Source organism: Astyanax mexicanus, chromosome 2 (assembly GCF_023375975.1).
Source record: "Astyanax mexicanus isolate ESR-SI-001 chromosome 2, AstMex3_surface, whole genome shotgun sequence".
Taxonomy (NCBI): Eukaryota; Metazoa; Chordata; class Actinopteri; order Characiformes; family Acestrorhamphidae; genus Astyanax; species Astyanax mexicanus.
The window spans coordinates 72406391-72433134 of NC_064409.1; the positions used below are offsets into that span (position 1 = coordinate 72406391).

The 26744-nt window shown below is 38.2% G+C and overlaps 1 long non-coding RNA gene across 18 annotated transcripts in view; it reads left to right on the forward strand.

Moving 5' to 3' along the window:
- Positions 1-26744, forward strand: part of LOC125799072 (uncharacterized) — a 188020-nt gene that overhangs the window by 129101 nt on the left and 32175 nt on the right. For 5 of the 18 annotated variants that reach the window (XR_007437911.1, XR_007437910.1, XR_007437909.1 and 2 more), the window contains exon 2: positions 19959-20041. The exons of 10 other annotated variants lie outside the window; for them this stretch is intronic. This is a non-coding gene — a long non-coding RNA (uncharacterized LOC125799072). Of the gene's footprint in view, positions 1-15403; positions 16394-19016; positions 19111-19515; positions 19604-19958; positions 20042-26744 lie in introns of those variants that run through there. 3 more of the 18 variants (XR_007437896.1, XR_007437913.1, XR_007437895.1) reach the window with 3 other exon arrangements.

Consider the following 26744-nt stretch of genomic DNA (forward strand, 5'->3'; position numbering starts at 1 on the left):
AAAAACTGAAATTAACAGCGTACACCGGCTCGCAGTGTTGCCAGATTGGGTGGTTTCATGCCAAATGTCGAGTTGTGTCTGAAATTGTCTGTAGGAAACGCTGCAAGGTTATGTTTATGTACTGTATTTACTTTTTTGGTTCGTGTGTCCTGTGATACAAGGCAAAAAACACATAATACAAGCATGCAGATAAACTAATTTAAAGATATTTTTTTTGTAATCAGTGATTCGTCACATATTGAAGGTATTTTAGTTAAGGTCATGTTGGAATAAACCCTGTAATATTGTTAATATGACGAACATCAGCTGTTTGGGTGGTTTTCTCAGGATTTTGGCGGATTTAAAACACGTTTTTTACCCAGTGAATTGGTTTTATCTGAATTACACTAACAATCTGGCAACCATGATGGCTCACTGTCCGCTCCGTTTCTGCGTCTGTCTGTTGCTTAGTAGCGATTTTTTCAAATTATAAAATAGTAAAGATCTAAATAATAAAGGCAGTTGTTTATTCATAGCCAATAATATTATAAATACATACACACTACACGTATTTTATTATATTGACATTTAAGAAATATAAATAATCATTAATTGTTGAATAATATATTTATTGACATCCATGAGCTTTTTAATCACGGAGGACTTTTTTTTCTGGCATTCGGCAGAGAAATTGAGCTGTGTTGAGTGAGGTCTCCCTGCCTTACGATGTAGACTTTTATATAATATAATATAATATAATGTGATAGTACATTCAGGCGTAATAATAATAATAATGAGAAGAAGAAGAATTGTATTATTATTATTATTATTATTATTGTTATACTTGAGAAACACCAGTGGTAGAGTCTTGTTTATTTTTAAGCTGTTTATTTTTAAATGTCATAATGTTAACGGATTTTAGAAATGGAGAGCCTACAAGTTTTCTCAGACGCGTTAGGAAGAGCAACAAGTTTCGGAAATGAAATTGCAGACAGACTGATAACTACAGCAAAAACAATTAGATTTGTTGTCTTCGTTGCTGGAATTGTAAAAAAGGGAATCGATCTCCTTCTTGTGATTATCAGGTACGTGCAGCAATTTAGTTAGGAGGTGCTAATGAGCTTAATAAAACTATGGCTATGACCAAAATGTCTATTAAAGGGCGCAGTACTTCACGTGAAAGGCTAGAGTGCTGACGCAGAAGATGGAGCAGCAGATCAGAGAAAGGCTTGGTGTGGTGGAGGATATAATTCTGTGGCTTGAGTGGAACAGGATTAGTCAGGAGAGGAACCAGCGGGAGAGAAATGAGAGGTTTGAGAGGGAACTGACGGAGAGGTTGGAGCGGGAGAACTGGGAGAAGTTGGAGCGGGAGCTGAGTGAGTGGATGGAGCGGGAGCTAAAGAAGACAATAGATCGGGAGCTGAGGGAGCTTGTGCAGGGACCTAATTGTTAATTGTTAATATTCTAATTGTTAATCTTCTTTATTAATTGTTCTAAAGATTTATAATTGTATTTTCATGATGAAATGTAAAGACACCACACATTGTTCATGTAGTGCCTTATCCAGAACCAACTTTCGGTTCCCCATTTATGTTTTATATATATATATATATATATATAATCCATTGCTCTAAAGTAACAGCTCATGAGGTGAGAAATTATTATTATTACTATGATAAAGCGTGTTAGCAAATTATTATTTTATTAAGAAATACACTTACAACCATTACTGTGTAATGCAGTTTCCAGCTTGTCCTTAACTGATACACTAAGTCATAATAATAATAATAAGAAGAAGAAGTGGAAGAAGAAGAAGAATATTATTATTATGACTGAATGTATCAGTTAAGGACAAGCTGAAAACTGTATTGCACAGTAATGGTTTTAAGTGTATTTCTTTATAAAATAATAATTTGCTAACACGCTTTATCATAATATTTATTATTACTGTAAAATAAATAACTGTTAAATTAAAAAAACTGATACAGTTACTTCAGAAACACCAGTGGCAGAGTCTTGTTTATTTTTAAGCTGTTAATTTTTAAATGCCATAATTTTAACGGATTTTAGTAACGGAGAGTCTACGAATGATATCAGACGCCATCGGAAGAGCAACAAGTTTAGGAAATAAAATTGCGGACAGACTTATAACTACAGCAAAAACAATAAGATTTTTTGTCTTTGTTGCTGGAGTAATAAAAAAGGGAGATGATTTCCTTCTAGGGATTATGAGGTTCATGTAGTGCCTTATCCAGAACCAACTTTCGGTTCCCCATTTATGTTTTAAATATATATATATATATATATATAAAATCCATTGCTCTAAAGTAACAGCTCATGAGGTGAGAAATTATTATTATTACTATGATAAAGCGTGTTAGCAAATTATTATTTTATTAAGAAATACACTTACAACCATTACTGTGTAATACAGTTTCCAGCTTGTCCTTAACTGATACACTAAGTCATAATAATAATAAGAAGAAGAAGAATATTATTATTATGACTGAATGTATCAGTTAAGGACAAGCTGAAAACTGTATTGCACAGTAATGGTTTTAAGTGTATTTCTTTAAAAAAAAATAATTTGCTAACACGCTTTATCATAATATTTATTATTACAGTAAAATAAATAACTGTTAAATTAAAAAAACTGATACAGTTACTTCAGAAACACCAGTGGCAGAGTCTTGTTTATTTTTAAGATGTTAATTTTTAAATGCCATAATTTTAACGGATTTTAGTAACGGAGACGCCATCGGAAGAGCAACAAGTTTAGGAAATAAAATTGCGGACAGACTTATAACTACAGCAAAAACAATAAGATTTTTTGTCTTTGTTGCTGGAGTAATAAAAAAGGGAGTTGATTTCCTTCTAGGGATTATGAGGTACGTGCAGCAAAGACACCATCGATCTGGTGTGGAAGCTGGATGGTGCCGAAAATCAACGTATTTGGCAACATCAGAGTCACAACCGCCGCTCAGGGCTTACAGTCCCCTACACCCGCATGTAAACTCAATGGTGAATGTAAAATAAATACGAGAAACCGTTAAAAAAAACGTAAAATAGGGGGGAAGAGAGAGAAAGAGAAAAAAATATATATATATATAACTAAGTCAAACAAATAACGAGTTCTGAATACGGCCAAAACCTGGCCACAATTAGCATTGACTCGCTGCATCTAAATCCAAATAAATCCCACCAGTTAAATAAGCATTCCACCTCTATAAAGAAGAAATTTGCATTAAAATGAGTTCAGTCCGTGTTGTGATCAAGGGAAGCAACGAACTTGCGTGCTGATTCTGGATTATCAAACAGCTGCACCTTCCCATCGCGAACACACCGGACCTTGGCTGGGTAGGCGAATCCGCGGTACATGCCTCGCTGAGCCAGGGCTTTCACTTCAGCCTCGAATTCGCGCCGTCTGCGTAGAACTTCAGACGAGAGATCAGTGTAGAAGCGCAGGGTTGGCCCATTGTGAGATATTGAGCGTTTCTTCAACGCAGCTCGTAGGATGACCTCTTTGGTAGTGAACCGAAGAAAGCGGACCAGCACGCTCCGAGGTGTGCTTCTGGACCGGGATGCCAAAGCTGGAGATCTATGAGCCCGTTCAATTTCAATGGGTGGGGCGCCCATGGGAAGATCCATCCAGGAGGGAATCTGGAGTTGAAGAAACTCTGCCAGAGGGACGTTTCCCTCTGCATTTTCCGGTAAGCCGACGATTTTAAGGTTTTTCCTTCTTCCACGGTTTTCCAGGTCGTCGACCTTCGCCTGTAGGAACTCCGCTATCTTGGACAGTTTAGTGACTTGGGCATCGTGGTTGTTGAGCGAGTCCTCCGCCACCCAGAGTCGGTTTTCAGCTTCCTCCAGTCTGCCCTCGGTGGCAGTAACTCGTGACACTAAAGTGGAAAACGAATCCTCCACCGAGGAGTCGGAGCCAGCGATATCTTGAAGACGGCCCTCGACATTATCCAGGCGACAGCCGATAGATCTGAGTTCAGCGAGGAGAGTGGCCATGTTTGTTTGAGTGTTAGCATGGTCGCTAGCTTCGTCCTCCTCAGCAGATTCCGGAACTTGCTTTTTCTTTTCTTTGAGTCTCTGGGACCGCGTAGATGAAAAAATTGTAAAATCTTTGTCCCCAGGGGTATCAGCCATAATTACATCGATGTTGAGACTGTATTAAAGAAATTAAACCGAGGTGAAAAGTAAATAAAAAGAAGCGTAGGGACGGAGCGAAAAGACTAAGCGGCCATCTCCGACCTGGTCACGTGCCGCCACCCCCCCCCGACCCCATTTCTAAATTGGAGTAGATCAGCGTAATAGAGTTTCCAGCTTGTCCTTAACTGATACATTTAGTTGAGTTGTTTATTTTAAATGTTATAAACAATTTAAATAAACAAATTATTCTTATTATTATCATATTATTATTATTATTATTATTATTAGTAGTAGTAGTAGTAGTAGTAGTAGTAGTGTTGTTATACAATGTAGCAAAAATACGAATGTAAAAATATAATAAAATAGTAAAAAAAATATATATAAAATTATCAGCCTTTCACAGACAAGCACTGTTATAATGATTACTGATTTACAAACCTTATTTTTCACCTTATAAGCTGTTACTTTGGAACAATAAATATATTATCTATAACAGAAAATCTCATGAATATGTAGTTTAACAAAAACATTTTGTTCATTCACCAGTTACAATGAATGATAATCATAGTTTTGTAAGGTGATGAGTACCAGGGTCATTCCTGAGATTGGGTGCCATTTCGACCTTAAACCTTTTTAAAATTAAATATTATTATATTTTACTAATTCATTTTTTTATTATTTTCATTTTTAAATACATTTTATTTTATTACTTTATTGGTGAAGCTCAGGCATACAATTTGTAGCATTTATTTAAACATTTGTATGAAGTCTTTGACCTAGTATGTCCACTGTGTTACAGACATATGCATAACTGTTTATGTAAATGTACAACACATTAATGATGAAGAGCCAGCATGTCCCTTTTTAGCTTTGAAGTATTTTTTTTATCTATTGTTTACAGATATTTTATGAAATTTGTGTCTGAATTCTCAGCAGTACATGATTTCACTTGTTATATTTAGATAAAAATGGATTCTATAAGTATTTTGTTTATTTTTAAGGATGCATGATTTGGCCTCCCTTACAAATAAAATTATTTGTATTATCTTGATTACATTATAGACAGAAAACTTATTTGTAACAGGGCAGACGTAACAGGGTGGGCAAATAACAAATAATAAATGATCTGACTACAAAATGTAAAATATTTATTGATTTTTTTATCACATAAAATTTGGTTATAACCTTTCTCGGCCGCCGGGAGAGTGCTTTTCCCTATTTTTGATTTATTAAAAGGCATTGAAGCAGAGAATTGAAGCACTTGGGGCTTTTATTTTAACTGAAGAAAGACTTACTTCACAAACTCAGAGGGCTGATACATTCAGTCGTAATAATAATAATAATAATAATAATAAGAAGAAGAAGAATTATATTATTATTTTTATTATTATTATTACGACTGAATGTATCAGTTAAGGACAAGCTGAAAACTGTATTGCACAGTAATGGTTTTAAGTGTATTTCTTAATAAAATAATAATTTGCTAACACGCATTATCATAATATTTATTATTACAGTAAAATAAATAACTTAAATTAAAAAACTGATACAGTTACTTAAGAAACACCAGTGGCAGAGTCTTGTTTATTTTTTAATTTTTTTTTATTATAATTGTAGTAAGGAGTTCTTTACAGAAGAAAGACTAAATAAAAAAAAATGTATACATGCGTTGCCATAAGACACAATGCAAATTATAAATCGCTGAACAGAAACAACCTCAACTTATTATTTTTTTCTTGGTCTTTTAACCCTTACCCTCTCTCCCATATTCTCAATTTACTCACACTAACCCACACAAACAAAAAACTAAAAATAAAGAAATAATAATAAAAAAAAAATAAAAAAGGGGGGGGGGGGGGGATTAATCTGATGGCAAAGATTTTAGTGATTCAAAATAGGTCAAAAAGGAATCCCACTTATTATAAAATGTCGAAATGTTACCTCTCAGAGTGAGTCAAATTTTCTCCAATTTAAGAAAATGAATCATATCACGAAGCCATATTGAAATTGAGGGAGGTTTTGAAGACCTCCAAAGCAAAAGAATACAGAGTCTTGCTATTAATGATGAAAAACCAATAACCTCTGACTGAGCCTGTGAAACTGTAGGCAACCGTGAGGAAAGACCAAACATTGCTATGAGTGGACAAATAGCGACACTGGCACCAATAACTTCTCAGAGTAATCTGACCAAAATTTATGAATACTGGGACACGAAAAAAACATATGCGTTAGATCACATGGAGAAGTGGAGCACCTCTCACATTCGTCAATAACTGATCCAGGATAGAATTTAGATAATTGAGATCTAGAATGATGAATTCTAAAGAGTACTTTAAACCGAATTAACTGTAATCTGGCACAAGGTGCAACAAAGCGCACCCCCTTAACTGGCCTGTCCCAACATTTCTCAGATAATTGGAAACCCAGTTCAGCCTCCCACGTCTGTTTGATTTTAGTAAGGGAATGTATGTTTATATCCATGAGGTAGGAATATATCTTTGATATAAGTGACCTCTGGAAAGGATCTAAATCCAACAGATCTTCCCAAGTCTGATTCAGTGGAATATGGGTAAAATTTATAAATAATGAAGATGTACAGTGCCTAATTTGAAAATAGCAAAACAAATGTGAGGAAGGTAAGCTAAAGGTTTCTGATAATTGGGTGAAACTACAGAAGGAACCTTCCTCATAAAGGTCAACAAAGGACCTAATGCCTTTCCCATGCCATAATTTAAAAGCTGTATCCTTTAGACCAGGAAGAAATAAGTGATTATTTAAAATGGGCATCTTTGTAGAACCTAATGTAAATTTAAAATGGGACCTAAATTGAGAACAGATACGAATAGATGAAAGAACCATTGGATTATTTGTAAGTGTTTTACATTTAACAGGAATCGGGGCAGTAAGTAAAGCAAGTCCAATTCTCCAATTTACACCAGAATAGTTCAGGAGAGTGAAGCCAGTAAAGCATCTTATGAATATGAGCTGACCAATAATAATATAAAAAATAGGGAAAAGCAAGCCCACCATCGAATTTGAATCTTTGTAAAAGAGCCTTCTTCACTCTGGGTGATTTCCCATCCCATATAAATGTGGAGATAAGCTGGTCAAGTGATTTAAAAAACTTTTTGGGTAAATATAGGGGGATTGTTTGAGACAAAAAAGAAACCTAGGTAAAACATTCAACTTTATTACATTTATCCTCCCAACCAATGAAAGGGGAAGAAATCTCCATCTCTCCAAATCTGATTTAAATTTATTAAGCAAAGGCGAGAAGAGTGAAAAAGGTATGGCAGGTATGGACCAAATTTCTTTAAAAGTGAAAAAACTGAAGGAAGACTACGGATAGGATCGGTCACATATAACAATAAATCATCTGCATATAAGGCAAGGCAAGTTTATTTATATAGCACCTTTCATGCACAACGGTCATTCAAAGTGCTTTACAAATTAGAAAATACACAGAGAACTCAAATTAAAAAAACATGTAAAAGAATAACAGTAAAAATGGAAATAAAAACTAAAATAAGATTAAAGCATGATTGATTCAAACATGATTAAAACAAAGAGAAGTAAAATTAAAATCATGTAAAAGAACAACAAGGAATTAAAAATCATTAAAAAAAAAGAATAAAGCATGAATAAAACATGATATAAAAGTGCCGTTACAGAATAAAAGTGGGCGGAGCTGCAGTGTTTTAAGCTGAGCTAAAGGCCTGATCAAACATAGGTTTTTAGTCTGGATTTAAAAGTGTTTATTGTTGGGGCTCTTCTAACACTCTCTGTTAACTGGTTCCATTTAAGAGCAGCATACTAGCTAAAAGCTTCCTCTCCGTGTTTAGTTTTTACTTTAGGCAGCTCTAACTGACCAGTTCCTGATGATCTGAGAGTTCTGCTCGGCTCATACTGCTGGAGCACATCAGATAAATATGCTGGTCCTGCACCATTAAGACATTTATAGACCAGTAACAGTACCTTAAATTCTATTCTGTAACAGACTGGTATCCAGTGTAGGGATTTAAGGATGGGGGTGATGTGCTCCCTTCTTTTACTTCTAGTCAGAACTCTAGCTGCTGCATTCTGAATCAGCTGAAGCTGTTTGATGGTCTTTTTTGGGAGTCCAGTTAGGAGTTCATTACAGTAATCAATCCTACTAGAAATAAAGGCGTGGATAAGTTTCTCCAGGTCTGATTTAGACAGAAAATTTCACCCAGAGGAATCATATATAAATTAAATAAGAGTGGCCCAAGAATTGAACCCTGGGGTACACCACAGGTCACTGGCACAGTCTCAGAAACATTATTTTCCATTTCCACAAAGTATTTCCTTCCTTGAAGGTATGAACTGAACCATTTTAGGACAGTTCCAGAAAGTCCAACGCAGTTCTCTAGTCTATCTATGAGAATGTTGTGGTCAATGGTGTCAAAGGCAGCACTGAGATCAAGCAGTAGTAGAATAGACATTTTTCCTGAGTCTGTGTTTAAGCGAATGTCATTGATAACCTTAATTAGCGCAGTCTCAGTACTATGATTGGGCCGGAAACCTGACTGAAATTGGTCTAGACAGTTATTTGTGGACAGAAAGTGCATAACTTGCTTGAAGACAATTTTTTCAATTATTTTTCCAATGAATGGTAGATTAGAGATTGGTCTGTAATTGTTTAATAAGTTTGTATCTAAATTTTTCTTTTTTAAGAGAGGCTTCACAACGGCAGTTTTTAATGCATTTGGAAAAACACCCGACATGAGTGAGGTATTTACTATTTGACGAATGTCTGCTGATATTGAGTAAAAAACATTCTTTAAAAACTTGGTTGGTAATGTATCAAGACTGCAAGTGGATGATTTGAGGTGACTCACTGTATCAATTAAAACTTCATTAATAGTGCTAAACTGGGACATGCTGACTATGATGATTTTGCATGGTTTTGGAGAGCACATGGGCTCGTTGGAGGATATAGATGTACTGATGGCTTCTCTGATATTGTGGATTTTAGTATTAAAAAATTTAGCAAACTCATTACATCTCTCTAGTTGAAACTAGCTCAGGGGTCATGTATGTAGGTGAGTTAGTTAGTCTGTCAACCACAGTGAAAAGAACTTTGCTATTGTTAATATTATTGTTAATAATGCTAGAGAAGTAGGATTGTCTACATGTGCACATTATTTTATTGTAATCACGCAGTCTATCTTTAAAAATTTCTTTGTGAATGTGAAGCTTGGTTTTACGCCATCTGCGCTCAGCTTTTCTGCATTCTCTCTTTTGGAGCTGAACTGCAGCATCATTTCTCCATGGAGCTTTCTGCTTGCATGGCATGGTTTTAACTCTAACTGGTGCAATCTCATCTAAAACTCTAGCAGTTTTTGAGTTAAAACTATCCAGCAGAGTATCTACAGAGTCTGATGGTTTGCATGGTGCAGAGCACACTTTGCTCACAAAAAGTTCAGCTGTCATGTCATTTATCTGCCTTTTCTTGTACCTAATCTGTCTGGTTTCACTGTGTATTGAAGTCCACATTTCAAAGAATACACAGTAGTGATCTGACAGTGCAACATCCTTAATAGAGGCTGATATGTTGAGACCCTTCGAAATAACCAAATCCAAAGTGTGACCATGACAGTGTGTGCTTCCAGTCACATGCTGAGAGAGTTCAAAAGAGTCAAATACATCGTAGAGTTCTCTGGCATAATTATCATTGGGATTGTCAATGTGAATGTTAAAATCACCAGCAACAATAAAATGATCAAATTCAGTAGAAATAAAATACAGCATATCTGTAAAATCATCAATAAAATCAGCATTGTACCTTGGAGGCCTATAGACAATTACTAGTAATATTCTTGGTGTCCCTTTTAAAACTGCGCCTAAATATTCAAAAGATGTGAAGTCACCAAGTGATAACTGCTTGCATTGGAAAGTATCATCAAACAGCATAGCTACACCTCCACCTTTCTTGCCGGTACGTGAGACATTTAAAAAGTTAAAGTTTGGTGGAGCCGACTCAATTAATACACTTTCAGCACTACAAGAATTTAACCATGTCTCTGTTAAAAACAGAAAATCAAGCCCATAATTTGTAATAAAATCATTAATTAGATAGGACTTGTTTGTAAGAGATCTGATATTTAGTAGAGCTAACTTAATAACCTGTGCGTTTTGTTCCAAAGCCTGTGGGTTACAATTTACATACTGCAAGTTGGATATATTCACATTATCTGACCTATACTCCCTGTTCTTTCTGCTTCTGATAAGAACTGGAATGGGGAGAGAACTGGCACACAGGGTCCGTACTTATTTGAAAACATGTACTGCTGACTTCACCATTGTAGCAGCACGGACCCAAAAGATATCAGTTTGCTGGATTACTTGTGGCGGCCTCTTCCCTTATGGTGGAGGGAGGTGGGAGGGGCTCCTGCTGGTGAAGAAGTCGAGAGCGGAGCTGTCGGTCCGGTGGTTTAGGAGCTTGTCTCTTCTTTTTGGGTTGTGGGGGGGGGGTTTGTTTAATTCCTTCTCATGTTCATGTTCACTGGGCTTCATTTTGGTCCCCTTTACTAACTCCTTGATTGGGGAGTGTAGTGGTGGTGAGAATGGGGGTTGCTGGGTCCGTGAGGCAGTAGGTGACTGTGGAGGAGAAGTTGTGCTGATTTTCCGCTGTACCTGAGGACTCGCTGACAAAGAAAGCGTCAGCCTTGTCCCTGCAGATACCAGCTTCTCCATGGTTGCTGGGAAGTTCAGGTGGGGTGATGATGAGGTGGAGATGGAGGATGATAATGATGAGGTGGAGATGGAGGATGGTGTGGAGTGTTCATGCAGTTGCGGTGTTTCCGGCAGCTGATACAGCAGAACATGGCTCCCATCCGATAACTCCGCAGTCTCTGTGGGGAGAGGATGTTGTGTCTCTGTAGTGCAGACAGTGTCTTTTGGTGTTAAAGCTGACGTGTCTTCACCAGTGGGAACAGAGAAGTTGCAGAGAGAAAAAATGAAGTTCTCTGACAGGAATTTGACTCCCCTCTTGTTGGTGTGCAGTCCATCTCTCCTGAAAAACTCTCTTCCCAAAAAACAGATTGAAATTGTCAATGAAGTTCAGTCCGTTTGACCTACAGGTTTTCTGAAGCCATATGTTTAATGCTAACAGCCTAGAGAACATATTGCAGCCCCTTGCAGGTAGAGGACCACTGATGAATGTCTGAATGTTGAATTTGCGCAGTGTGGTAAAAAGATCATTAAAGTCCCTTTTTAACACCTCAGACTCCTCTTTCCTTGTATCGTTCTTTCCAACATGAACAATAATCCGTTTCACTGTTCTGTATTCAGCCAGTAGTGCTGGAAGCTTCTCATTCAGTTCAGAAACGGTGATGTTTGGCTCACATCGAACGATAAGTTTCTGATTATTCATGCCATGAACAGAGTCATCCCCCAAAACAAGGGTGTCTGCTGTGGCCCCAGCCTGGAGCCCTGTGGCTCTACTGGGGTGTTTTGAATGGCTGAATCTTCTGGTTCTTTCTGTATCATACTGGCTGGTATTAGGAAAGTCATTAAGGTCTTGCAGTGGCTCAAATCTGTTTTGCAAACTAAGTGACTGGAATTGATTTCCTCTGGCTCTGTGCTCTGATCTCCGAGCAATAGCTTTAGCATTAGCATTAGCCAGATGTGATATGTTAGCAGGAGTGGAGGATACTACAGAGCTGTATGTGGCATGCCGTTTGGGTTTAGCTCCAATGCGAACCCATTGCTGGTTTTGCCAATATCTTTCAGCTGTACTCACATTAGGAATGTCCACATGATCTGCTGGTCCAGTTCTGTTCGTCTCCACTGCTCGCTGCTCCGTTGAAATCCGCGCCCGTTGTCCGCTGGCAGCACTCCCACACTCCGATGGTCCTCGAACAGCGCAGAAATGCCAGTCCTTAAACTCTGATAACAATGACCGAAAATTTGTTTCCAAAACAGTCATTCTTTGTAGAAGATTGTAGCAGTTCTGGCAGCACAGGTGCTCTGAACCCACACAAGGAGGCATCTTGTAGATTTCTTCTTTAGTACTCTACAGGAACTTTTTTGATTCCTGTGCCTATGGCTCTACTATAAAATGTCCAAAAGAAACTAGAAAAAAAATAAAATAAGAAACAAAATATGGTAGTGCTAGTGCTAATCTAAATAATGAGCTCAGACACTGTAGCTCGAAAATGTCTAAAAATAAAGAAAAGTATGAAAGATAGCAGAGCTAAGCAGAGAAGCGTCTGAACGGCACAGAAGCAGGAAGTGGAGTCTTTTTTATTATTAGTAATGAAGTCATCTATTGAAGCACAAATAAATGTATTGAATTCATTGTTTGACAGTAAAAGTGAGTTGAATCTCCAAATAGAGGGGAAAGTGTGTCGGTTAGTACACTGTATATTTATAGTATGAGGTGCATGATCAGAAATGACTATTGAATGATAGTCAGTCGCAATAACTTGTCCACAAAAAAGTAATCTAAACGTGAAAATTTATTATGCGGGTGAGAGTAGAAAGAAAACCCCTTAGCTAGCGGATTGTAAAACCTCCAAGAATCGACAATTTAATTTTCAGTGATGAACTCAGAAATTACTTTAGACATTGATGATGGAGTGAGAGAACGTGGATTTGAGTGATCCAAACCTGGATCAATAGTACAGTTAATATCTCCACCCATAATTAAAAGATGGGTATTTAAGGAAGGAATTGAACGAAAAAGATTCTGCATAAAATTAGGATTATCAAAATTAGGGGCATAGATGTTTACCAACAACACTTTCATGTCAAACAAGGTCAAACAAAATCGGGGATAAACTGAATTCCTTTTTTAATTAAAATTGCAACACATCTAGATTTGGAAGGAAATGTAGAGTGAAATTTTTTTTCCGACCCACGGGAAAATTCAACTTGGAGTGGTCGTCCCTGATAAGATGGGTTTCTTGTAGAAAAGCTATGTCTAAATTCAAACGCTTCAAATGGGCATTCACCTTTAGATGCTTAACCATATTGTTCAAACCATTAACATTCCAACTGCCAAATTTTAAATTAGGTCCACAATTGAAGTTACGTTGTGTATAATTGACCATTTAAATTAGTAGGGCAACGTGAAAAAAAATGAAAAACAATACAATGCCAGCAACAAAAAAAGAAAATCTCAAAAATCTCATGAACAATTTATCCCCTTCCCCAAATTTAACTCAAAGACCATGTTCTCCACTGAATTGGGGATCATCAACCATCTCAAGTATACAAGGATACGCACGCACAAAAACTAAAAGGCACATATTACCGGAAATGACAAATATTCAAGAAACGACCCAGAAAACATCTAGCTCCGTTAACATGACGTCAGATCGACTAGCGACGTATGAACAAATAAAACCTAATGGCAAATGCAAGAACATATTGCTTAACATATTGCTTAATTACAAGGGCGTAGGAGCGGGCTTGATATTGGGGGGGACACATTTGCCAATATGAACCCAAGCCCACCCAATAGTTTCCTAGAACAACATTTGTGGAAATTACTTTTAATTAAAAGTAAATTATTATTATAAGGTGATTTTACAACCTAAACATGTTACTCCACATTACAGCTACTGTTGTTAGAAAAATTATGCAAGCAATGTCTGAGTTATCACCTAATATTTAAAATAATATAACAGATTATTATTATTGTTATTATTATTATTATTATTATTATTATTATTATTATGTATTGGCATGTCAATTCTGTTGTATATTTACATTTTCTCCTGCACTTTTATTTTTTTCTACTGAGAGCTCTTCTTAAGATGGTGTCCTTTTATGTAAAAGAATGTAACTTTACGTTTCATAGAGACTTTTATAAACGTCAGGATATGTGGTCTTACTGTGAAATACAAATGAACAGAAGTCACGTTACAGGAGTGTTTCTCAACCCAGTTCTTATATATTCTACTGCATATTAACACTGTTCTGCATATTCTAGAGCTTCCTCTGGTGGATATACATGATTAATTTAGGCTCCATAGGGGGCTAAAGGATTTTAACAGGTAAACTCAGTAAATGACTGTTTATTAGCTGATCAGGTGGAAAACACTAGTTTAGGGAAGCGATCGGGGTTAAGTAACTGCTTTAAACTACCAACTTACTGTACGAAATTCTGGCGATCATCTACATCCAGCTTCTAGATAACTAGTTAGTTAAATCAATTTTCGTTCATTATAGCTCACAGTAAGTCCTGTAATCCTAAATGAATAAACAGTTTGAAAATTAAAGTGATTAGCTGATCAGGTACAGGGAAACATTACATATATATTTTATTTTTTTCCTTTAACCCTGACTCCCAATCTAGCTAATTCCAAAGATAAGCTTACACACTAACACAGCTGCAGTTTATTAATCACAGTGGGTTTAAACTGTGTGCTGATTCAGAGACGTGTATTTTTAACCAGCTATCAGAAACATATCATCACAGTTGAAGTGGTTAGCCTATCGTTACCTTTCTTTTAGAAAAATCTCCGTATATCCATATCTGTTTTAAAATCAGCTGAAGCTGCTGCGTCCCGATCCCGCTGCTAAATCTCACAGCGAGGGGGCGGGGCTTCCCCAACAGCAAACTGCATCTGCTCCGCGCGCCGCAAAACCAGCAAGCTGATTGGCTGTTTCTACTGAGAGGCGTGACTTAATACCTGAACCGGCTCCGTGATTGGTCCGGTCTGTCTCCTCATTAATAGTACAGCTGACCTGAGCGAACTGATATCATTTTTGGGGGGGACAAATACACCTGTTTCTAATATTGGGTGGGACATGTCCCACCCATCCCCCCCGGTTCCTACGCCTATGCTTAATTAATATTAATAGCTCTACTGCTCTCTGGATGTATTGATCTCTTATTTGCTTATTAAAAGATACAATGCGCACAAACTACACTCATCATTTACACTTGCTAGCTGTTGTCATGTCTGTTGCCATTTGTAAAATCGCAAAACACACTATGGATTTAAAAAACTCTTTTATAAATCTTCAGAAGCGTAAAAGTGTAAAAAAAAGAGCTTGAGAGTGCATTTCCGGGGCTGGGCAGTGCATGTGCTAAAAATTGTACATTTTGTTAAGGGTTCAGGCTTCAGAGATCCACTTTTTCCAAGAATTGAGTCAAAATGTTAAAAAAAAAAACTTAAAAACAACCATTCTATGGAATTCCTTGGCCCAGAATTGTATGGAAAAGTGTGCTCATTTGACTGTATAGGTTTTTAACTGAAGGAGCTATGCCAGTTTCTTCATATTTTTTTAGGTTCGGATTTGGGATAGGTGTAGTAAAGGGTTAAAAATAAGCCCCACAGGACATTTTTTGTCCTGTGACTTGTCATAATCTTAAAGTAGACTTCAAAGATTAAGAAAAACCCCAAGATGTTTTTATTTAATGCACAGGATTTTAGTATAATGTGAAAACATACAGGCAAATTTAAATTTTTTTGCTATTTGTTTTATATTTTTGTCCCAAATTTGTAAAAAACTTAATAACCATTTCGTTAAATTCCTTGGCCCAGAATTGTATGGAAAAGTGGCTCATTTGTCTGTATAGGTTGTTAACTCAATGAGCTATGCCATTTTCTTCATATTTTTTTCCGGTTCAGAATCAGCATAGATGCATAAATGTCATGGGAAATTATTTCATCCTGTTACCTGTCAGAATCTTAAAATAGACACTCCAAAGATTAAGAAAAAAACAGGTGGCGAAAAAAAAAATCCACTATGTGCTCGTGGACCCCTGTTTCCATCTAGACTAAATTTCATTGGCCACGGAATTTACCACGCCCACACCTAATTTCATTGGCCACGGAAGGTTTGGCGCTTGAGAGTGCATTTCCGGGGCATGACAGTGCACATGCACTGTGAAGCCCCTGTTGCACACGGGCAGTCTTGGAATCAGTTCAGACTTCAGCGCCGCGATGTCCTGGACAAGCAGAGCAGCACTAGCTCCAGGTGGGGCTACTGCCTCAGGAGACGGCGGGGACGCAGACTGGATTATAGGCCGGAGGGAACTCTAACTCACGTCCGCTCCATGCGGTGTCAGAACCGGAAGTCCGTCTTGTTTATTTTTAAATGTCATAATGTTAACGGATTTAGAAATGGAGAGCATACAAATGGTATCAGACGTGTTAGGAAGAGCAGCAAGTGTCGGCAATGCAATTGCCGACAGACTTATAAGTGCTGCCAAAAAAATTCGATTTGTAGTCTTCATTTTTGGCATGATGAAAAAGGGAATCGATCTCTTTCTCAGGTACGTGCAGCAATGTAGGTAGGTGGTGCTAATGAGCTTAATAAAACTATGGCTATGACCAAAATGGCTTAATACTCCCTCATAAGTGTTGCGCTATTTAGGGAGACACTATGTAGTTCACTAACTAGTGGTGAAACAGGAGTGAATTCGGACACATCATTGTCATGCGCCAGCACTGGTCGCATAAACACACACAGGTGAGAGAGGGGTTTAGCCGCGTTTAAAACTCCATAAAGCAACTGAGCTCTGAATTAAAGATAGTGAAGCTCTGAGCTGATCATGAAGTAATTTATATGCCTGTTATATTTGCGCTGATCAAAATATTAATATTATTGAACTACATGAAGAAAAACTGAAATTAACAGCGTACACCGGCTCGCAGTGTTGCCAGATTGGGTGGTTTCATGCCAAATGTCGAGTTGTGTCTGAAATTGTCTGTAGGAAACGCTGCAAGGTTATGTTTATGTACTGTATTTACTTTTTTGGTTCGTGTGTCCTGTGATACAAGGCAAAAAACACATAATACAAGCATGCAGATAAACTAATTTAAAGATATTTTTTTTGTAATCAATCATGTAATCATGTGATTCGTCACATATTGAAGGTATTTTAGTTAAGGTCATGTTGGAATAAACCCTGTAATATTGTTAATATGACGAACATCAGCTGTTTGGGTGGTTTTCTCAGGATTTTGGCGGATTTAAAACACGTTTTTTACCCAGTGAATTGGTTTTATCTGAATTACACTAACAATCTGGCAACCATGATGGCTCACTGTCCGCTCCGTTTCTGCGTCTGTCTGTTGCTTAGTAGCGATTTTTTCAAATTATAAAATAGTAAAGATCTAAATAATAAAGGCAGTTGTTTATTCATAGCCAATAATATTATAAATACATACACACTACACGTATTTTATTATATTGACATTTAAGAAATATAAATAACCATTAATTGTTGAATAATATATTTATTGACATCCATGAGCTTTTTAATCACGGAGGACTTTTTTTCTGGCATTCGGCAGAGAAATTGAGCTGTGTTGAATGAGGTCTCCCTGTAGACTTTTATATAATATAATATAATATAATGTGATAGTACATTCTATATAACATTAAATTTGATGTAATAGAATAATAGTAATAATAATCACGGAAGACTTTTATTATGACATTCGCCGGAGCCATGGTGAGAGAGGTCTGCGCACAAACGCGCTCTCGAGCCGTATACTATGAAACGCCAAAAGGCCCAAAAAACGCCTGGACCAGACGCCTTTTATCGAAAAGAACGGCGTAAAATACGCCGTTCTGTGTGGGTTTTACGCCATAATATACGCCGTATGATTTCAAGACGCCGTAATATACGCCGTATGATTTCACGACGCCGTTAAAAACGCCGCTAAAAGCACAGAAGACGCCGTTTCCCACGGCGTTTTTCGACCCTTTTGGCGCGCCGTCTCAGTGCAACGGCGTAAAAAGCGGCGTTTTAGTGTCTGACTGCGTCCGAAATCGCATACTTCCATACTAAACAGTATGCAAAAGCAGTATGCGAGATGGGGTAGTGTGTCCGAATGCGCAGTATGCGAGTTTAGGTACGCGAAAAGTTCCCGGATGACATACTGCACCGGGACAGATTTTGAAGTATGCAAGCCCTGCACACTTCACCCGCTCATATTTCCCAGAGTTCCAAGGGGGGCGGCGGAAGCGAAGCAGAGGTTGAAGATGGCGGACAGCGGTGACGCGGGTCTTTACAAGTTTAAGTAGAATGTAATCGGAATAATAGAAAATATCACCACTTAAGTACCCAAAGTAACGTTATGAGTAATTTTGTGAAGAATGATACGCATATTTTATTTGATTTTTAATTTATTAACTTCGCTAACGCTAACTTGCAAGTGTTTAAGGCTACCGTCAGTACGCGCTAAGATAGTCATGCTAGCTCGCTCGCTAACTAGTTAGCCAGCCAAGCTAACCTAGCTAGCTTAATGTTGTATTGTTAGTAAAGAAATGTAGCGCTATTTCAGTTACCTAGGATCACAGAGTCGAGTAAGTTGAGCGGTTGTGTGGGCTAAACGTGCGGGATTAGCTACAGCTGGTGTTAGCTAGCTAACGCTAACTAGATTTGTTTGTTCTCTTCTGAATGTAGTTTTGAATTTTGTGTTTTAGTACCTCTATTAATCTCGCTAGCACACCGTTCAACGTGGCTTAATGGCTCATTCTGAAGTATCTAGGTTAGCTAGTTTCCTGAACTGTCTTTCTGTAATTTAAAGTATTGCTGAGTTAATTTGGCTACAAATGTACTTGTAAGTGGTTTGCAGGTTACGTTGTTTAACTAGTTAGGTAGTTGGCTATATAACGTAATGTTAAATAAAGTTGAATGGCTAATCTAGCTGGCTATTTTAGCATTTTCATTTTTTTTTACATCTTGGCTGCCTAGCTTAGCTGTCATACAATTGTGATGAAGTTGGTGGTTCACCTTAGTAGCTAGTAATAAGCCAAAACTATACTTTTAAAAGAAATAAATCTTGCTTTGAGGTAATTGATGCTAAATATTTATTATTGTTGTAACCCTGCTACAATATTGTCACATTTGCCATTCCATTTAAAGCTAAAGTTTTATATTGCAGGGAGTGATGAGGACACCAGGGAGCTGATCCGGTGGAGGGTGGCCAATGAGGCCCTCTTCACCGGAAAAAGAAATGCAGCAGTTCGAGGATTTGAGTAAGTAACTTAACTGTTTATTTAACCTAACTTTAGATATGTTTTACAGCAAATTACCCAATGTTAAATCAACACTGACTGTACAAAATGTACACTCACAATTGTCTGTTAAATGTGTTGTAGTGTATGTGGTAATGTTGTAGTATTAAACGTTTGCTTATTGAAAGCAGTGTGTGGACTGTAGTAATAATTGTTGTGTGCATTATGTTTATAGAGCCTTCGTGTTCGTTTTTGTAAAAAAAAAGTGCTCAGGTGTCTCTGTATAGCTCTTTTTTAATGGACTGTTTTAGGGGTGTGTCCAAAATGACCGGATTCCAGCTTTGCTAATGAATATTCATACATGCAAACAGCATGCAGATATCTCTCCTCTGATTGGCTAGGAGCACTGCGACGCCCCTCCGCCGCTCTGCCGCTCACTGCCTCCCACCTCCTAACTGATGAGCGGTGATGTTGCGTCGCTTCAGCTCCGCCTCTGGGAGTTTCTCGAGCCAAGGTGGGCTGGTCTGTGAGTTTCTGCCTACGTAGGCAGAAAGATAATTCAAAATTCACACGTTTTTCGGAGGGGGGATTTCTTTGCTTAGCTCCTGCAGACAATTCCTCACTAATGCTGCGAGCTCGTACGTCTTGTTCACCAGCGAGTTCACGTTCCCCATCACCACTGTCAGTATACAAGGCTTGTATTTCCAGCTGTTCTCCCATTGTTTAGCCTTTAGTTTAGCTCCGGCTTTGCAGCCCCTGAAGCGTCGCCTTGGCTCCAAGTGCACGTCTGTAGTCAGAGTCGTCTTCAACAGGCAGAGTCTGGTACTGGTTGTAAATTCCTTCCTAACTGCAGAATATCTGTTCCGCAGGATTGCCAGGCGCAGGATAGCTGCATGATGATGGACGACGTGCATGTGATACAGAGGTGCTGGCCACAGGAGGCAAAATTAAGGTATTAAGACAATTAAGACATTATTGGTACACAATTTTACTGCTAATATTTAGTATTTGTTATTTACATATAAAGCCTTTAAACAGTATTTTATTAAGAATGCACCCATGTTTGTAGTTAACAGGACATAACATGCACAAAATTAATAGAGAATCTAAAGTACAACCTGATTAATTTAAAAAACAGAATTGTGTATGTGTATGTTCAGAATTGTGCATGTAGCTTTTGCACTGGTTGACTGGTTAAATCAACATCATGCAAGGTTCCGGTAATGACGTGCTCGCCTCGGCTCCGCTACCTTTCTGTAAAATCCTGGAAAATACTCGTTATATGAGACACTGAACAACGTCTTAAGTCAGCAATGATGCCTCTTTCACAAAGGAAGTCAAGTAAAATGACTAGTAAGCCGACCCAGTCGAAGTTATCTGACTTCACTTCTAAGGTGAGCGCTAAAGCTAGCGGTGACAATGGCGGGGCTAACACGGGAACAGACCAGGTAATGGAGGAGGATAATTGTGAGTCGAATGAGAAGGAAAAGACGGTTGAAATTGGCTCAGACGCAATATTGGCTGCAATCGCAAGCTTAAAGTCTGATTTCTCCTCCAAATTAGACGGTATTCTGTCAGCAATAGAGAATGTGAAAAGAGATGTTAATGAATGTGCCGAGCGGGTCGGTGAGGCGGAGGTCCGGGTATCTGCTGCAGAGGATAATATCACCAGTCTGATAGCCAGGGCTCAGGCTCTTGAAGATAAAGTTATCTTGAAGAAGTTATACTAAAGACTGGTGAAGGAGAACATGCCAAGATGCATGAAAACTGTGATTAAAAACCAGGGTTATTCCACCAAAAATTGATTTCTGAACCACATTTTAAGGTCTGATCAATATGAAGTCTGAAAGCTCTGCAAATAAATGCTCTAAATGACAATATTTTTATTTGGAATTTGAGGAAAATGTTGTCTGTAGTTTGTAGAATAAAACAACAATGTTCATATTACTGAAACGCAGAAATACTGCTACTGCACTACGTAACTCAATGAAAATGTGTAAGCTTTGGCGACATTTTGAGTAAAATCTTCTAATATTACTGTGCCACACCATTCAGATGCAGCCTGCCTATAAATGCATGTGTGCAGCTGTCCATGAGGGGGAGCTTATAGCAAATATTTATATTTACAGCACTGGAGTAATAGTAAATTGCCCTTCCCTACTGTTTATAAATGGTTTAATGTACGAGTTTACGTTTTGAAACAATGGTATTTGTGTGTTCAGAGTTCCTGATGGCCACCACATCATCCATGCTTATGGCTTCACGAAATGGAGAAGGTATGGTATTTTACAAATGGCGTTGCACTAACAACCATTAAAACCATATATTTTTAAATATTGTAGGAGAAGCGTATAAACACAATTCACTTCACTAAGAATAGATCAAACTAATCTTTTATAATGGTTTGTATTGACAATACAATACAATACAAGCCTGAGAAATGGCTACCACATCCAAGGAAGGCAGCAGGCGCGCAAATTACCCATTACCGACACGGTGAGGTAGTGACGAAAAATAACGATGCAGGTCTCTTTCGAGGCCCTGTAATCGGAATGATCCTAAACACATGGGTGAGGACCCATTGGAGGGCAAGTCTGGTGCCAGCAGCCGCGGTAATTCCAGCTCCAATAGCGTATATTAAATTTGCTGCAGTTAAAAAGCTTGTAGTTGGACTTCGGGAGTGGGCTGGCGGCGTTATTCCCATGACCCGCCGGGCAGCGTGTGGGGAAACCAGAGTCTTTGGGTTCCGGGGGGAGTATGGTTGCAAAACTGAAACTTAAAGGAATTGACGGAAGGGCACCACCAGGAGTGGAGCCTGCGGCTTAATTTGACTCAACACGGGGAACCTCACCCGGCCCGGACACGGAAAGGATTGACAGACTGATGGCTTTTTCTCGATTCTGTGGGTGGTGGTGCATGGCCGTTGTTAGTTGGTGGAGTGATTTGTCTGGTTAATTCCGATAACAAGACTATAATGCAAAGTTGTAAATCAGTACATATTTTAACTGGAAATAAGAAATGAGTAACATAATGTAATGCATGAAAATTTTTAATATTTTGCATTTAATTTTTTTATAGATTTGGAACGTGAAGACCACGAGTGCACGATCATATTTTAATTTTGTCATCCTCCTTCCATCCAACCAAGATCATTTTTTTAGTCATTTTATTAGTTTTTAGTTTTTAATCTTTTCTGTTCTCAAATAAATATTTGCAATTCATGCATTTTACCCATTGTTGAAGTATGTTGTGTAAATGTCTTGATAATGCAGATTGTGAGAAGTTTCAGCTCTGGTAAGAGAGAAGGGCTGCACACTTTCCCCCAGAGGAGAGGGTATCTACTTCAGCACAGTCACTGGCAAACTGGAGAGAACCTTGACAATAAGATCCCTTTTGCTCTTCATATCTGGTGCTTGACTGGTAAAAGCCCTCAATCCGGCCTGCACTTTTTGGTCTGGTTAATTTGGATTCTGGTTAATTTTTATGCCTGGTGCAGTGTGTGTGAAATACAGTAATCACAACAACCACACCAAGACCTTTGAGACAAAATGGTCTTGTTCTGGTCCCAAATGAACTCTGTAGCAGTTTGTTTGTTATGAAAAAGCCCTGCTGAACACTATGGCAAAGTTAATCATGCTGATCTTGCTGGTTGAACATCTTTATCCTTCTTGATAATGCTGGTCAGCCACCTTGGTCATTCTTGTTTATGCTCCACCAACTTAGGTTTTTTGTAAATTGTGCATAATATGCTAAACCTATGTTTGAGAACTCATTGACAATCATGACATGTTTGGTGTGAAACAGCTCAGCATAAGAACATAAGCCTCAATAATTATTTAATAAATTTTTAAATTTGTAAACAATATGGCCACAATATGCAAATTAGACCTGTAACTTTTGAATGCTTAACCTGACATCCATGCCACTTCAGACCTTTGATCATAACATGATTCTCAGATACCCTGTCAGTTCATGTAGACACACACCAGAGGGGGCGGAGCCAATATTAGATTACTGTTTCTCCTGAACTATATACAAGCTATCAAGCTCAACCTTGGCAATTATCATATATGGCCCATGTAATAATGGTACACCAAAGGAAAATTTGATATGTAACATTTTGTAGTCAGTACTTTTCAGTATTTTTTTTTTATTAAGAACCTGGAGTAGTTTCACCAAATGACCACTAGAGTGCAGCAAGACACCACATTAAACCTGCTTAAATACCCCTAAATTATTGGATATTGCCATATATTACAGCTAATAAGCTGTCCTTATGTCAGCAGCATGGAGCATCCAAAAGAGGGCGCCATTTTTAAAAAATATAATAATTATATAATTTCACTACTTTTTACTAACTTACTGAAGCACAAAATTGGTTTGTTAACATCACTGAGCTTTGAACTTCATAGCCAGGTTTATCCAGTCATGAGAAAAGGTATTTAAGGTGGCCGATTGCAAGTTGTTCTCCTATTTGAATCTCCTCTGTGTGGCATCATGGACTCATCAAAACAACTCTCAAATGATCTAAAAACAAAGATTGTTCAACATAGTTGTTCAGGGGAAGGATACGAAAAGTTGTCTCAGAGATTTAACCTGTCAGTTTCCATTGCATGTTTTTACTACTTTTTAAGCATCAAGAGCTCATACCTCAGGACGTTTAATACCCTCCTCCCAGTGCCCCCGTATGTTTTCAACAATATTATTCTAAATAAATACAATTTCACTAAACATACTTGCTGAAATATATCCATGTATATAATGAAATGAATATTCATTAAAAGAAATTATGTTATGCATGTTGTATATGTCGCAGCCACTGAACGATGCATCCTTGGGGGGCTAACAATGAAAAAAAAACAGTTGAACTGATTGCATTATAAAGTCTCATGTATTGAATTAAACAAAAACAGCAATTTGCTTTTAAAATGTAAATCCATGTATACTGTCACTTTGCTTTTTACTGTGAAAAGGGACTGTAGTGTAGTGACTGCTTTTCAATTTGGTACTAATTCCTCTCCATATGTAAGTATAACTTGCTGGTATACAGTTAAAGAATGTAGCTCAATATTACTACTTAACACTGAAATGGTTTTTAGACTATCAAAAGATCCTACTTTTTTAATGTTGGTAGCATTATCTAAGAGGGTAACATAGGGTATCAAAAATATCCTGTAGTTTTAATGCTGTGTCAGCATTTTTTAAAAGCCCTCAAATACCAAACCCTCTGGGTACCTTCAGAGCACAGAGATCAAAGAGCCGGGCTATATGCTTGGAATGGATCTCATGGGTCCATTTCCAAAGAGTAAGAAGGGCAACGTCTACCTGTTTGTGATTGTGGACTACTTTACCAAGTGGATTGAACTGTACCCTTTACGTGACAGCAGAGGGCATCGTCTCTGCAGAATCCTGAGAGAAGAGATCTTCACCAGGTGGGGTGTGCCAAAATATGTCTTATCTGATCGGGGTCCTCAATTTCTTAGCCAACTGATGTCAGACCTGTGTAAAATCTGGGGAGTAACCCAGAAACTTACAACTAGTTACCATCCTCAGACCAATCTTACAGAACGGGTCAACAAAGTTTTGAAGACAATGATGGCCTCATATGTGAAGGAAAACCACCAAGACTGGGATAGGTGGCTGTGTGAATTCAGGTTCGCCATTAACAATGCCAGACATGAAACCACAAAGAACACTCCTGATGAGCTGGCACTAGGTAGAACCCTGAAGGGTCCTTTGGAGAGATTTATTTACCATCAGGCTGTGATGCCAAACCATCCCTCATATTCCCTTGTTGAGAGACAACACCAGCTCAACGAGAAGGTGAGATGCTCAGCTCATGCGGCACACCTCAGACAAGCCAGGTATTATAATACCCGAAGGAAAGATGTGCACTTTCAAGAGGGAGATTTGGTCTGGGTGCGTGCCCATCATATCTCTAAAGCTTCTGAAAATTTCTCTGCTAAATTAGCTCCTAAGTGGATGGGGCCTGTCAAAGTGGAGAAGAAGCTTGGTCCAGTGAATTATGCAGTCATGGGATTGCGTCCTGGGGATCAACAGGACGTTGTAAATGTGGCAAATTTGAAGCGATACTTTGGTGCTATTCCCCGGTAGCCTCCAGCTGGGGGGGGGGGGATTATGTAATGCCACTACATAAGGGGACCTGTGGTAAGACCTATTTGTGATTAATACTATCATTTATTTCAGATTTATTTCAGGTCGATATTCTCCTTCAGGATCTTTTGGTAGACAGCAGAATTCATAGTTCCATTTATCACAGCAAGTCCCCAGAGCATCACACTACCGCCACCATATTTTTCTGTTGCTATAATGTTCTTTTTCTGGAATGCAGTGTTTCTTTTACGCCACATGTACTTGGACACACACCTTTGTCTGATGGTCCACAGAACGTTTTCCCAAAAGTCTTGGGGATAATCAAGATGTGTTCTGGAAAAATTGAGACGAGCTTTAATGTTTTTTTTTGCTCAGCAGTGGTTTTTCGTCCATTTTTGCTCAGTCTCTTTCTGATGGCGGAGGCATGAACACTGACCTTAACTGAGGCAAGTGAGGGCTGCAGTTCTTGTTGGATGTTGTTGTGGGGTCTTTTGTGACCTCTTGGATGAGTTGTCGCTGCACTCTTGCGGTAATTTTGGGCGTCTGGCCACTCTTGGGAAGGTTCTCCACTGATCCATGTCTTTGCCATTTGTGGACAATGGCTCTGACTGTGGTTCGCTGGATTCCTAAAGCTTTGGAAATGGCTCTATAACCCATTCCAGACTGATAGATCTCAATTACCTTCTTTCTCAATTGTTCCTGAATTTCTTTGGATCTCGGCATGATGTGTAGCTTTTAAGGATCTTTTGGTGGACTTTACTTTGTCAGGCAGGTCCAATGTAAGTGATGTCTTGATTGAGAACAGGCGTGGCAATTTTTAGGCCTGGGTGTGGCTAGAGACAGTGTACTCATGTGTCAGAAACCACAGTGACGGTATGTTTTAACAAGGGGGCAATCACTTTTTCACACAGGGCCATGTAGGTTTGGATTTTTTTTCTTCCTTAATAATAAAAACCTTCATTTGAAAATATCATTTTGTGTTTACCTGTGTTGTCTTTGACTAACAGTTAAATTGGTTTGATGTTCCGAAACATTTAAGTGCGACAAACATGCAAAAAATCAGGAAATCAGGAAGCGGGCAGACACTTTTTCACACCACTGTAAGTGGAAAGTGTCAAAATAAACAAATTGTAAAGATACATAAATAACTCCTACATAAAATTCATTAATTTATACACTTATTAAAGTGCCATTCAATATGTCTGTCTTTGTTAAAAAGCATAAAACAAAGTATTTCAGCATGAAAGCAGGTATTTCTAATGTATAACAGCGTCCTGAATCATTACTCCATCTCTGCTGTTTGTAACAAACAAAACCGTGTAAATCGGGTAAAAATTGGTAGAGTTGTGATTATTATGGGTGTATTAATCACCTTCCTCAGTGTAAATTAATGCACTGGGAGCGCAGAGTTGCCTCCGCCAATATGGCAGCCATGCTGACACGCCAGGAGGCAGGTTATGCAGCGTCTACGTATAAGATGTTGATGCACACACACACACGTCATCACCTAGTCATGTAATGTGTAGTTATTTATATAGATT